The following is a 14451-nucleotide window of genomic DNA, read 5'->3' as shown; positions in this document are numbered from 1 at the left end:
GCATAGATTTTAAAACAAAACCAGCAATAAATAAATAAATAAATAAATCTTAAACTTAGCAACATGTTGGATCGTGAACATCAGCTGGTTTTCAGGTTTATTTACATGGATGAGTTGCTGTGAAAAATGTTGCTCATTTTGAAGGATTAAAGATTGCAAACAAGTAGATTGTGTTCAACACATTAAGCTATTTGTTTGCTGTTGTGTCTCTTCATGTGCACTTAATCATTGAGCTCAACAGCCACTCAGAGTGAGCTTTCTTAAAGATAAAAATCGATAAAATAAAATACAATTCAATTCAAAAACTTCATTTGTCCTCGAAGGCAATTTCAAATACAGTTGTAGCAGCAGTACACAGAAAGTGCAGTACAAGACAGAGAAATGCTCACATAATTGCTACAAATTGACTGGTTGATTTTTAGCTTGTCATTTAAGGGCCCTTAGATTTTGGGCACCGCAATGAGAGTAGGAGCCTGGGCACCCCTGGAAAAACATTTCTGTCTCTGCCCCTGGACAGGGCCAAAATTTATACTGTTTAACTGGCAAAATATATGTTTTAGCATTTTGTAACACAACCATCCAATGAAATAGTGGCATATAATTTCCTATAAAGCTAATTTAGCTGAAATGTTTTTGTGCAGCTAAACAGCATAATTATCTGTCCGGGGGTGAAGCCAGAAATCTTTTTAAAGGGGTCCCCAGGTTCCTACTCTCAATAGGGTGCCTGGGCATTCCTGTAAAAAATGTCTGGCTTCCCCCTGGACAAAGATGACTGATGCTGTTTAGCTGCAAAAGCGTACTTATGTGTTTAGCAACACAACCAACTTACCAAATTATGGGTTATAATTTCCTATAAAGCTAGTTTAGCAGAAATTGTAACATGGTGAGAAAGGTTGTCTAAAATGGAAATGTTCTTGTAATTAAAGGCGAAATAAGTAACAATGACAATTATTTTTAAAGCAAAACCACAGTCGAAAGAGAAAACCATGGAGAGCACCCCCTCGGAGAGTTTCGCGTAGGTTGCCAGTTTGTGAGAGGACGGCTCTTTTATATACAGTCTCTGGAGGATGGAGAATACATCACCAGCAAACATAAATTTTTAGCAGGATGCTGAGGCCTTTTAGGTTTTTCTGAAACTATTTCTGCTGCCCTTCTTTTATTAGCTTCCATAACTGCAGGCTGCTGCTCTTTTACCGACATAAAATACCAAATGCTGCGCTGTTGTTTGGCAACCGTGTGGAGTCGCATATGATTGGTTAAGGAACCAGAAAGTAGTAAAGAGCCACACCGTGCACCGAAGTTATTCCGTCACGCAAGTCTTATTTTGAAAGGAGAAAAGTTTGACAACGACATTGTTGATGTAGGAGACAGGTTGTTTATAGGGAAGCTTCCTTTTATCCCTCGCAACAAATGAGAACATTTTAAATTATTTTTACAGAAAAAAATGTGACTTATTTAGCCTTTTAGAAAATTGAGGCACATCCTTCCAAGGTGCAGCAGAAGTGAGAATCCAAAGGCAACACATAATTTAATTCAAAACTCAGGAATGACAAGAACCACATGACAGAGAAAATCCAGAAGGATCTGATGAAGGAAACTAAAAACCAAGGGGTATAAATACACAGAGGGGCTAATCAGGAACAGGTGAAATGAATGAGCAAATCAGACCAGGTGAACTAATGAGCAGGAACCAAACAGCAACACTGAACTAAACATGACCATAAATACAAAAACCCAGAACATGACAGTAAACCAAGAAGATAAACCAAGAAGATGAACCGTGATCATGACATTTCAGTGCCTGTTTGTTGTCTTTTAAGTGCAATTGCATTCATTTTGTCTGATCAAAACTACTGCTCTGTTATAACTGCCTGAAGCTTTGAAAAATGACTGAAACCAGCTGCAGTCACTCATGAAAGTACATGTAGGACTCATCATGTTACAGTATGAATAGATATACTGTATCAGCAATATTTGTTTTAGTGATCAAATGTCTTAACAAATTCTGATTTTATTTTATGGCAACCGGGGTTCAGACAGAGCAACGAGCCTTAGTCCAGACAAGAAGCAACATCCCATAAATCAGTATATACGGTAAACACATCTTTTCAGATGACTTACCCTGTGGTTTGTCTTCTTTCTTGGCTTCATTCTCCTTATCTACTGGCTTCTCCTCCTACACGACAAATCAGCATTTTCCACAAAGTCACAATCCTTGCTTCATTAGCCAAACCACAACAATTAAAGAGATGTTTAAGTTTCTCGAGTGGTTTTTAAGAAAAGCAAATTTTAGCATTTTACAAACGAGTCCCTTGATTGATTAAAACTTTTGATAACATGTTTGAAATGAAATTAATTCAAAAGTGAGCTCTATTAATTTAAATGATTTCATTTGATTTCTAAGTGCAGAGTGACTGAGCGAATGAAAGAAACAGATAAGTAGCCAAACTTTTGATCTTAGGAGAAATTAATTTAACCAGTTCAATCTATAACCACACAGGTGCAGCATTTTATGTTTGATATTATTTGTGGTTTTGCTTGATTTCAGTTTTGGCTGCTGCTGCTGTTATGGCACAAACTGAGTAGCATAAAAGCTAACCAAAGTTAGAAACTGTATAAAAAAATCATACACCTTTCAAACAAATGATACAAATGAGCTACATTTGACATTTTATAAGCAAAACATTTAGTTATGACTGGTCTTACTTTGGCTGGAGCAGGAGCTGGAGCAGGAGCTGGAGCTGGAGCAGGAGCTGGAGCAGGAGCTGGAGCCTGGTCTGCTCTGGTGGTCCCAGATTCTGCAGGCACCTGGGGGCCTTTGAAGAGTCCCTTCAACTTGGAAAACATGTCTAAAGACCTAAAACTGCATCTGCTATATTCTCCGTTTCCAATAGGACCTTTTCTGCTACCTCAGCTAAATGATCCCTGCTGTGGCTTGACCCTCTGCTTCTAGTGCCCCCCCTTGTCTCCTCTCCACCTGCTCAGAAGCAACGTGTCCTCATAACTAGGCTGGTGCTGATGCTATTACTGTATTTAGCACCACTAATACTCTTGCACAGAGAATAGTCCGCACCATCACCACTGACATGTAAACCCATTGCTATCTCATTTAAGATTCAAATTGGCTTATGGGCAACAACTCAAGCAGAGAGGGCAAGCAAACAGAATATGCAGGTGCATTTGTGAAGATCACTGTGAAATTCCTGTTCAAATACTGTCATGTCATGACACAGTTATGAAATAATTTGCTGCTGCAGGCTTTGCTATGTCTTTTAGGAGATGTAATGTGCAGCATATCAATGTGATGTAACATCATCCACTGTAATATTATTATAATTATAGATTATAGATTATATCCTCTCTGCATATGTCAGAATTAATATGGTTTTGTTCATGTGTTGCCCACATGGTGCTGGTTTAACATGCACTGTGCATTCTTCTAATGGAAAGTATTGTGTATTACAGGTTACTTTTGAGCTACATAAACATTTTTCTGTAAATAATAGAGATGTTTTGCACTAAATTTTAAAGCAAAGCTACATAAACTTTAAATGTTGCAGGATTTAACCACATGAGCAGATACTTTGGGATGCCAGCTTCTCTGACCTCTCTGTGACTCATGGAGTACTTATGAGTCATCATTCATAAGGGAGTAAAACAGGGCTTCTTCTACAACCAGCTATATTTACAGGCTACTTTATCAGGTCAATCTTGACCCCTTTTACTGTACCTACAGAACTGCCTTAATTCTTGGTGCCATAGATTCAACATTCCTCAGAAATTTTGCTCCATGTTGACATGATAGCATCACACAGTTGATGCAGATTTGTTGGCTGCTCATCCATGATGAGAATCTCCTGTTTCCCTACATCCCAGAGATTCTCTACTGGATTGAGATCTGGTGACTGCAGAGGAAATTCATCCCATCATCTAGCCCCCACGTGGTTCAAGCATGCGCAGAAAGAAGCTGAGATGCTTACAGGCTGCATTTTCATTATGGCTGGACGTTTGATTGGATCAAAAGTGCTCCATGTAAACATGGTAATTATCTTGTTTACTAGTCGTAAACCCTAGAGATGGTTGTGTGTGAAAATCCCAGTAGATCAGCAGTTTCTGAAATACCCAGACCAACAACCATGTCACGTTCAAAGTCATTTAAACCCCCTTTCTTCCTCATTTTGAACTTCAGCAAGTCGTCGAAAAGAAAGAATTGAGTTGCTGACATGTGATTGGATAATTAGAAATTTGTATTAATAAGCATTTTACAATATACCTAATGAAGTGGCTTTTGGTTTACACGATCTGTCAGAGACAGAATCCATCAGCTCACTCAAATTTAGATTATTATTAAGGACAAAACTGTTCAGAAACTATCAATTTGCTAATCGTATCATCTCCATCCATGCCCTATTGATTCATAAGATGCAGAAGATGGAGAAAGATAAAGAGACAATCTGAAAAGGAGTTGGTCTTCTGCTGTTGATTGAGGACACCTTTCAATGCAAGCACCAGACACAGAAAATCTCAATGTGTTCATGGGTGAGTTAACCTCAGCAGTCAAGGAGCTAATCACCTGGCAGAAGATTACTATTCTAGTGACCACGTTTCAAAAGACCCAGACCGTTCCCTGTCAAGCTGAATTTAAAGGCTATAGGATCAAGTCTAAGTAAAAACAAAAAACCCATTTGCTCCATTTAAGAGTTCAGATGAAGTCTGCTTTTCCACATGTAATTATCCTTCCTGAATCTTTCTACACCTGGAGGGTCCAAAATAATCAGTAAGATTTCCCTCGAGTAAAGTTTCCTTTTTTTCCCTGTCCATCGTAGCAACCACCTTTTCCCTTATTACTGCTAAATTCCTCAGTGCCTTTAGGATAATAATTATGCTGTTTAATCACAGACGTATTCAGTGAGCCAAGATAACCACAAAATGCTGTTTTATACATCCAACCTACACTAAATACTTTAATGTTCGGTCCTGATATATCCGTTATTTTGGAAAACTGTCAAATTCCCCCAGAACTAATGAATCTGGGCTCTTCAACAACATCATAAACATTCAGTGTTTTTTTTTATTTATAAAAAATGTTAATTTCCTCACTGCAGTTACAGAGACCCCTGAAAAGGTCTCCTCATGTTTAAGAAAATGTCTGATTCTTAAATTATGTCTTTAAAGTTCAACAAGGATTTTATTGATTTTGTGAGCTGTTACTCGATGTGAAAAGATGAGTGACTCCTTTTCACCCTTTTTAGATTTTGAGGAGGAGAGTGGATATTTTAGGACGTTTTGTATTCTTTCATTTTCTTTGTGAACTAAATGTCTGCAAAGTGGCAAAACCCATGGTCCACATCAAAGGAAGTTACTTTTTCCCAACAGAAGACAAATTATGGTTAAAAAAAGGCCACAATTTTTGAATAATCAGGGCAGACTGGGCCTTTTGGAAAAGGAGGTCTTAAACAACATGAACTACAGCAATTAAGCATTTCAGTGAAAGGAGGAAATAAAAAAAGAGGTTTTTAACAATAAAACATGTAAATCTCTTCTATCAGAACCAAAAATAAAACTGTGATCATGTTAATGTGATCATCTCGTGGCACAACAGTCACGTTCATAATACTGTTTTTCAGGTTATTGTGAATGGAGACCTCTACTTCTACGTGTCCTGTCCAGCATGGTGGCAGCAGAATGATGGTCTGGCTGCTGTGCTGTGCTGAACAAATGTGATTTACCAAGGGGAGCTTTATGGGTATAAGGCTCCTCTTGATTATCTGATTTATTTAAATCTCAGTTATTTTGAATTATGGAATTTATGTAATCTTGCTCAACCTGACCTGAGGCGACAGGGGAAAAAAAGGATAGTGAAGTAATAGTAAAGAGAAGTAAAAAGGAAAGCAGAAAAAAGAAATTAACTCCAAACTAACACACACAAAACACAAAGAAACACAAAAATCATCATCATCTGTCATTTTGTCTTTGGGCAAGACACTTAATCCTCCTTGCCTCCAGTGTTGGCATTGCTGGTGAATGAATGTGGATGAATGTTTGGTGGTGGTTGGAGAGGCCGTAGGCGTGGATTGGCAGCCATGTTTCCATCAGTCTGCCCCAGGGCAGCTGTTGCAACACCACCACCAGGTATGAGTGAAGAACGAATGAATAATGGACATAACTGCTTTGGGTGCCTTGAAAAGCGCTATATAAATCTAATCCATTATTATTATTATTATTAGAGGTAGACTAGGGTGACCCAGAGACCTTATTGACATTGACATTATTGTTGTTGGTTAACAGAGGGCCCTGCAGGAAAACTTTGGGAATGACTGGGCTAGGCTTAATAACAAGTCCCTGCGAGCAGCTGACTTGAGCCAAACTATCAAGAAGCCACTAGCAGGTGGGACTTGGGCTAAGCTTGGAAGTGTATTAATGCCAGGACTACGTTAATACACCATGCTGTTACCCATTTACTTTCCCATGGAAGCTGCCGGTAAACCCCATTAGCTCACTTCCCCTAGCATTTCACTTCCAGCTGAGCGGAGAAGTGAGCCAAGTCTGTTTTGTTTATGTTTATCTTTATGACCTCAGCATTACAGCTTTCTTCCCGGATCTTGTTTCCTGTCTTTGAATTCCTGCCAACTTTTTGAAGATTCTTTAAATTTTTTACATCCTGGTGTTTCCATTTATAGGTAAAAACTGTAATAAGTTAAGGTAAATAATTGTGCCCTCCAAGTGAGCTGACTATTATTATTTTTCTTTTTAGAGCTAAACTATTATATTAAATAACCCCACAATCAGCCATCCTCTCAGTCTATACATTTCAATTTTAATTTTTCAGTCACAACACAAACAACCTAAATTGCCAAGATGACACAGATGGGGCTTGACCGAGTCATTATGGAATCTTATATCTAAATGTTGTGAAGCACCATTGAGTTGTCGGGAACAGTAGAGAGGGGAGGATAAGTGGACGAGGAAGTACGTCGGTATCTGTGAATTTTTTAATGCTTCTCCATTTTGTCTGCCATCTTGTTTTGCAGGGAGATAGGTTATTAGATCCTCCCTCATTCCCTTCTTTAATCTAATTAATCCCCTGGGGCATGGTTAAGCCTTTGACCTTACTGCAATAAGATTAGCACATATCATTAGTTAAAATTTTCAACTTTCTTGATTTACTTATTACAAACTTCAATACCTACATTTGTTTGTTACCAGAATTTTTACTCAGTGACAGATAAGAAAGGGAGTTAAGGGAGATGATCCCTGACTTAAAACACTTTCTGTATGATCCTATGTGCAGGAAGCTGGTTAGTTTTACCCGTGAACTGACCGCAGGACAACTGACATCCTTGAGAAAGCCAGCTTCATACAGATCCTATATATCACTTTCACTGATGTAAGGCAGATCTGGTGGGGCTGTAAGAAAGCCTCTAGGATGGGAGGGTAATTTGCAGTTTAAATTCTGCAACACTTAATTCTTTAAAAACTTTGAAAAAAAAACAAAAAAACAAAAAAAAAAAACTTCAGTTTGGTTCTTTAGAAAATAAATAAATAAAATCTCATCTGAGGGTTTAAGAGCTTGAAATATTAGAAAGCAAGACTGTTTTGTATTTCTTTTTTCAGTTACTGCTGAATGTTAATAGACTCTTGAGAACATAATCTTCAGTCAAGAAAACACGTCTTAAATGCTCCGTTTATTGAACTCAACAGCTCGTGTTGTGCAAGTGTGGCTCCCCCATGTCTCTCATTTCAGGTCTCACACAGGGTCTTTGTGGATATAAAAATCTCTTTTTCTTTAAATAAATAAATTAATTAAAAAGAGAAAAAAAGCTTAGTTATTCAAAACGTTTCAGGTATTAAATTGAAGCTAAAAGCTGGCTGCTGCCTTTCTATGTGGAGCTGAATCTAAATTTCAAGGTATGAGGGTTAATTTCAGGCAAACTATTGAAATATATTTTAAGTTCACCCTTTAATTAGGTTATTCTGGCCATTAAATTTAATAAAGAAGTTAATTGATTTAATGGATAAAACAAAAAATCTACACATTTTTTATTTATTTTTAATGAATAATATTCATTATAGTTTCTGTTTTGAACAAAAGTTGTTTTAAATAAAACGGATCAAGGTAGAAATCTTTAAAATCTTGAAGGTGTTAAATGCTATGACATTACTCCCCCCCTCTGTTTTTGGAAATCTGATCCCAATTCTGATTTTGAAATCCAGTTTGTGTACATTTGTGGTTTAAATTCAAGGATTTATTTGCTTTTTGCTTCCATTCTTAACTGAGCATTGTCATAATTATCTTGCATCACTGCTAACAAAAGGGACTAAAATTGTCCTTGCATGGTCCTGTATTTTCGTGAATAATAACTTAATGGATTTTCCATCTTGCTGGGGTAGTAAGCCGTGCTCGTTTATCTTCTACTCCTACATTTCATTCACTTTGCTCTGGCTTGCAGGGATTCTGCTTTGGTGTTATTTGTCCCTTGCTGGCAGCTGTAGTTTCAAGCTGACAGACTGTCATGGTGCTTCCCTAACCCCTCATATGTATGAACATTCGCTTACGAGAATGTGTCAGATCATTAGTAGAGGTTATAATACACCAATAATAACACATATATACATGCAGACATCGATTTTGGCCATTAAACAACAGAAAATGTTACACAATGTCCCTTTAAATGACTGAAGTTTGTGTGGTATTTACAGAAGACCACATCGGGTGTCATTCCTGTCAGCTAAGAACAGGAAACTGAGGCTACAATTTACACAGACTCACCACAACAGGACAATAGAAGATGGAAAAATTGCCTGGTCTAATGATCATGTCACCCAGTTAACTTCAGCTAACTTCACTGGGTCCTCATCCACTACAGAATGAATTTCAAATTATCCGAGAACTTTTGCAGACATATGTTTTCATTTTTTTTTTAATGCCTCTCCAGAAACTTCAAAAACTGAAAGTTTCCTGTTTTTCTGTCTTGCTCTTTTGTACTGTACTGGTGTGCCTCTTGACCAGGTCTTCCTTGGAAAACACATTTTATCTCAAGTAAACTCATGGTAAAATAAAGGCTAATTGAAACAGATGTGATCAGGGTTTGCTGGTCATACAGTACTCAAGGTTAAAGACTTTGCAATTACTGTTACTCTGGATCGTCCTTCCTTTGAGCCTAAGATCCATGGACTTGGTGAGCTCTTAAAAACCAGCTAAAACAGTGGACATGAGGACCCAAGTGCAGGCAGATGAGGCAGAAGGCAGCCCGTTGCAGTTAAAGCAAAATTGAACTTACTAAAACAAAAGACTATGATGGCTAAACTCAGACATGGGATGGACTAAATCTAACACAGCACTAACAGAAAACAAAGAGAAAGTAAAAAGCAATGAACTGGCAAGAAGGAACTGAAACCGATGGACTTAAATACACAGAAGGACAAACTAGACACAGGATCAGAACAAGTGAACTTACGAGAGGAAACTAAGAGCAACACAGAACTGTACATGACCCTAAATACCAAAAACATAAACCAAAAACATGACAAAAACCCAGAATGTGAAGGAAGATAAACCAAGGAACAACACATGAATCATGACAGAGTATTGTTGCTGACTGTGTGAAGTCCTTTATGACCACAGTGTAACATCTTCTGATGCTACTTCCAGCAGGATAATGCACCATGTCACAAAGCTCACATCATCTCCAGCTGATTTCCTGAACAGGACAATGAGTTCACTGGACTCCGATGGCCTCCACAGTCACCAGATCTCCATCCAGCAGAGCAGCTTTGGGATGTGGTGGAACGGGAGATTCTCATCAAGGATGCAGCTGACAAATCTGAAGCAACTGTGTGATGCTGTCATGTCCATATGGAGCAAAATCTCTGAGAACATCTTGTTGAATCTATGACACCAGGTATAACCCAGGACCGGCAAGGTGGACCTGATGCAGTGGCCGATGAGAGTATATTTGTTAATATTGCCTAAGCCTACATATTTGATAACCAAGAACACATATAGTTCTACATAATACATATTAATATTAATTCAGCATATTGCACATTGGATTCATAGTGAGGAAAATGATGTATTCTTTCTTTCTTCGTTGTTTGTGGTTTACTATCTTAGATGTTGTGCTGACTATTGCTCCTCTAAAAAGTCTGTCAAGAATGTTGAGCTGCATTTCCTTCAGCTACCAAATGAGGGCAGAGTATGCCTTTATAATACCTGCCTGCCTTTTTTTTAATACTTTTCTAACAGATGATGAAACTATTTCCATTAGAATTACCCAGATGCTGTTGAGAATTACTCTGAGAGCCAAGAAAAGACACCAGCATGACTTATGAGCAGCTTAAAGACGACAACATCTGGCGCCACCACAGAGAACTTCTCCCAAGAAAATAAAAAGAGCAGCTAATTGTCAAATGCCAGAAAATTAATACTTATCATCTGATTCCGCTGGATGAGCCGTTTTCGGGGACAGGGACTGTTGACGTTTGGATTTCAAACGCTTGATTAGGCTAATAAGTTAATGATGAACTGAGGAGACACATTTCAGGAGAAAAATGTCCTCTTCAGCACTTTGATTCAGCTCTGTAAGTTCATCGCTGCAGGGGTGTTTACTTTGTGATCAAAACAAACCTCCATGTGGATCTTCAGTGTGTGTTTCTGTGCAAACACACACAGCACTGAGATGTGTGTTTATTTGGGTTTAATGCCTGGTATATATATATATATATATATATATATATATATATGTATGTGTGTGTGTGTGTGTGTTTGCATTAATCTGAATGAAGGCACCATGTAGCAGTCTTGTGATTAGATGGGCCGTTGAAGCTTACACAGTCACATGTTTCACGCTGTCACAACAGTGAGGATTCAGGCAGGGAGGGATCAGCCAGCAGCTCAGATGCTCTGGGTCGTTCACTGAAGCCAGGGAGCCTGGGAGGACATCATTCAATAAGATAATCTGCTACCACTATAACTTCACCGTCTGAACTTGACTTTGTGTCGGTAAACATCTCCTGCAGCCATATTTATCCATATCAACAAAAATCTCTGCATCATAGCATGTGTGTCTTATCTGTAGGCAGCAAGTAGAACAATATGAACATGGAAAATGCTTATTTAAGGGAAAATAAAAGGAAAATTAAAGAAAGGAAAGCAAAGAGAGAAAGGTTGGAAGGAGTGAAGAGCCGAGAGGGAATCTTATGGAAGAGAAATAAAGCATGGATTGGGGATGAGAAGAAGGAAGGAAGAAAGAAAATGTATGGATGAAAGGACAGGGAGAGAAAATTAAATGAAAGATGAAAGAAAGGGAGGAGAAAATAAAGGCACAATGCAAAGATAGGAAGAGGGAAGGAAAGAATATTGAAGGAAGGATGGATCAACTGGATGGGAAGAAAGAAGGATAGGTGTAATGATTTGAAAGAGAAAGTAGCATAGATGAATAGAAGAAAGGCAGTAAAGAAGAATGCATAGATTGGAAAGTAAAGAAAGGAGGGATTAGAGAATGATGTAGGTATAAAAGAGAGGAAGAAGGGACGGGAGAATTATAGAGAAGAAATGAAAGGAAAGAGGAAATTGTAGACTAAAAGAGAGGAAGAAAGGATGGATAGTTTGAAGGAAGGAATGATGTTTGGACAAAAAGGAAGGAAAGCGGGAAATAAGAATAGATGATGCAGTGGTAAGAAGGAAGGAGGGAAGGAAGTGTAAAATTTGGAGGAAAGCTGTTTTGGCATGAAAAGGAAAGGAAAGAGCAAATGATAGGTGAGCAAATAAGGAAGTATAGATTTTGAAGGGGGAAGATGTATTGATTTGAAAGGAAGGATTGAGAGAGGGAAGGAAGAATGTAAGAAGCATAGAATTAAGGAAGGAACCATTTAGGTGGGAGGAAGGAAGAAAAAGAAGTATGGATTGTATTGGATCTTATGTTAGAAAGGAAGGACGGGAAAGGAAGTTTGGACTGGAGGAAAGGAATATGGGATGGAAGAAAGCAAAGAAGGTGAGGCAAAGGAAAGGAGGTATAAGAACAAAAGAGAGAAAAGAAGGATAAGATATAGAGATGGTAGAGCAAGATGAAAGAAAAGACATAAGGATGGTCAGTCATTCATGATTTTTTTAAACCAAATCAGCCAGTTTCTTTGTTTCTCTTTTTCTCTTTGTGTATATTTCCATCTGACACGCCTCTTGGCATGACAAGGCTGCCAGCCGGCATTAAGACACATGTCTCGACATCATAACGCTTCCTGGGTCGATGCTTCCTGGATTAGCTCCACTCTGATTCACCTGACGTTATCATTGGACTGAACCAACACTGGTTATCAGCCCTTTTGTGTGGGACAGTTGGGCCAAAAACATCACTGGAGAATAACATGCCAGTATGAACACTCTACATGACTCCTTCTTTGAAAAACTGACCTTTGAAACTTGACCTCAATACAAATTTTAAGGCTTATAATATAACAACAAAAGGGGCTACTGATGTTGGACCAACTGTTATAGAGCTCTTGACCTCTTGATCTGTCATTTCCACCAACTGGGACCGCTGTCATGTCAATATAAATTAATTCATTTTTAACCATTTAACAACTAGATTATTAAAGTCTGAATCCACACCTGCATTCGCCGCTCCCTTTTTTGGCAAAAACGCCTGTAATATGACCTCTCCAAATTAGAATTACTGCTGTTATTGAACCCTCTGAATTGTTAGTACAGGCTTGGGCTCTTTGTAAAGGTAACCCTCTCTACTTTCACCCACAGCAATCAGAATCACTGTAAGTATTTCTGATAAAAAGTTATACACTTTAGAACACACAGAAAATAATATTTTTTTGTCCTCGCCTAACCTGTACGGACAGAATGAATCCAATCTTGATGGGAAATATTGATGTTTGACCTATAGAGCGCCCTCAGAGGTAAGGAAAGTCAACATTTAAACTTTCTGCTTTTCTGTAAAAAAGGCTTTAGTGTTAGTGATGTGGTTGTTGCGTGTCAAAATGGTTTATATCATCGGAAAGAAGAGACTTTGAGCTTTCATTTGATGTGTATGTTGTGGGCATTCATGACGGAGGGGCTTGCACACATGGATGCAATGTTGTTGATTAGTAGTCATGCACCGGGACCAGTAACTCTGCATCGTAAGGGGTTAACAGGTACACATGAATTTGAGCACATCAACCTGATTCTTGCAGCTTTACACTGGGTCCTCATCAAGCTCTGGATTGATTTTAACATTTTATTGTAGTAGAGCTTTACAACTCTAACAAAGTGTTAATGTTTTATGGATACGGAAAGCTTGTCTGGGGAAATAATTTCCTGACATCTCTCTGTCATCATTAAGTTGCCATGACTTCCAGGAAGTCCCAGACCAGAATTTATAGTGTGCAGCAGCTTCTTGTTAAGCTTTGTTGGCTTTCTGGAGCACAAAGTTATACTTGAGATGATTCTGCAAACATGGCTTCAGTTTTTCTTTTTGATTAGTGATAGCACCTTTTTATTTTTAAATAAAAAAAGACATTCATAATTTTAACCATACTCCATTAAATATAACTGTGTCTTTAGAGGCGGGAGATCTATTCACATCAAAATCATGATCATTTCCTGAATTTTAAAATGATTTTCAACCAGTTTGGTTGATTTTGACACCATCACAAATACACTTCAGTTTAAAGAAGGGCTGACTCCTCACTCATGATATGCTTTCAACATGTGCAAGAGGTGCATAAAAACATTTGTTGATGTTAAAGAATGTATCTTTGATGTAACTGTTATATGAAAGCAGTTTCTGCTGGAATTATCCTGCTGCTTTCCAGAGTTTTATCTGCATCTAATCACAAAAAAAAAAAAAAGGGCATGTGTTAGAATCAGTGAAGGTTAATGAAAGGTGTGTCTCCCGTCTTGTCTTGTGCCACTCTCCACAGATGGAGACACTAATAACATCCTCCTCCTGTTTCCTCTCCGCCCACATGGCTGCAGCTGCCTTCCTGTCAAGATCCACTTCTTCTGAAAAAGAGCAGCAGCTCTTCATGTGGAAGCGATGGGTCCAGACTGTGCATCAGAATGATCTCAAGATAAAAACAAAGAAAGCTCAGCAGATGGACTAAAACTCATGTTAAATAAAAGGTAATCCTTATTTCAATACATGGAACTAAAAAGAAAATGTATCCGATCCTGACAGGTCTTAAAATTAAATACAGCAAATACAACCTTAGATGAACAACAGCACATGACCTGTACCTTCGTGCCATTATTTGCAACTGCAGAAAGCATGTGAAAAGTATATGCTGTTGATGTGTGTGTGTATATATATATATATATATCTATATATGTATATATATTTATGGACAGAACTAACAGAACCTCCACTGTTAGATGTTCTATTTTTATCCCGTGAATCTCTTTGGTTAATTTAGGTTGGTGTGTGCCTTCATTGACTGCAAGGTATCCAGGTGCTGTTGCTG

Source organism: Melanotaenia boesemani, chromosome 18, assembly GCF_017639745.1.
Source record: "Melanotaenia boesemani isolate fMelBoe1 chromosome 18, fMelBoe1.pri, whole genome shotgun sequence".
Taxonomy (NCBI): Eukaryota; Metazoa; Chordata; class Actinopteri; order Atheriniformes; family Melanotaeniidae; genus Melanotaenia; species Melanotaenia boesemani.
Note: the sequence above shows the minus strand (reverse complement) of the source record.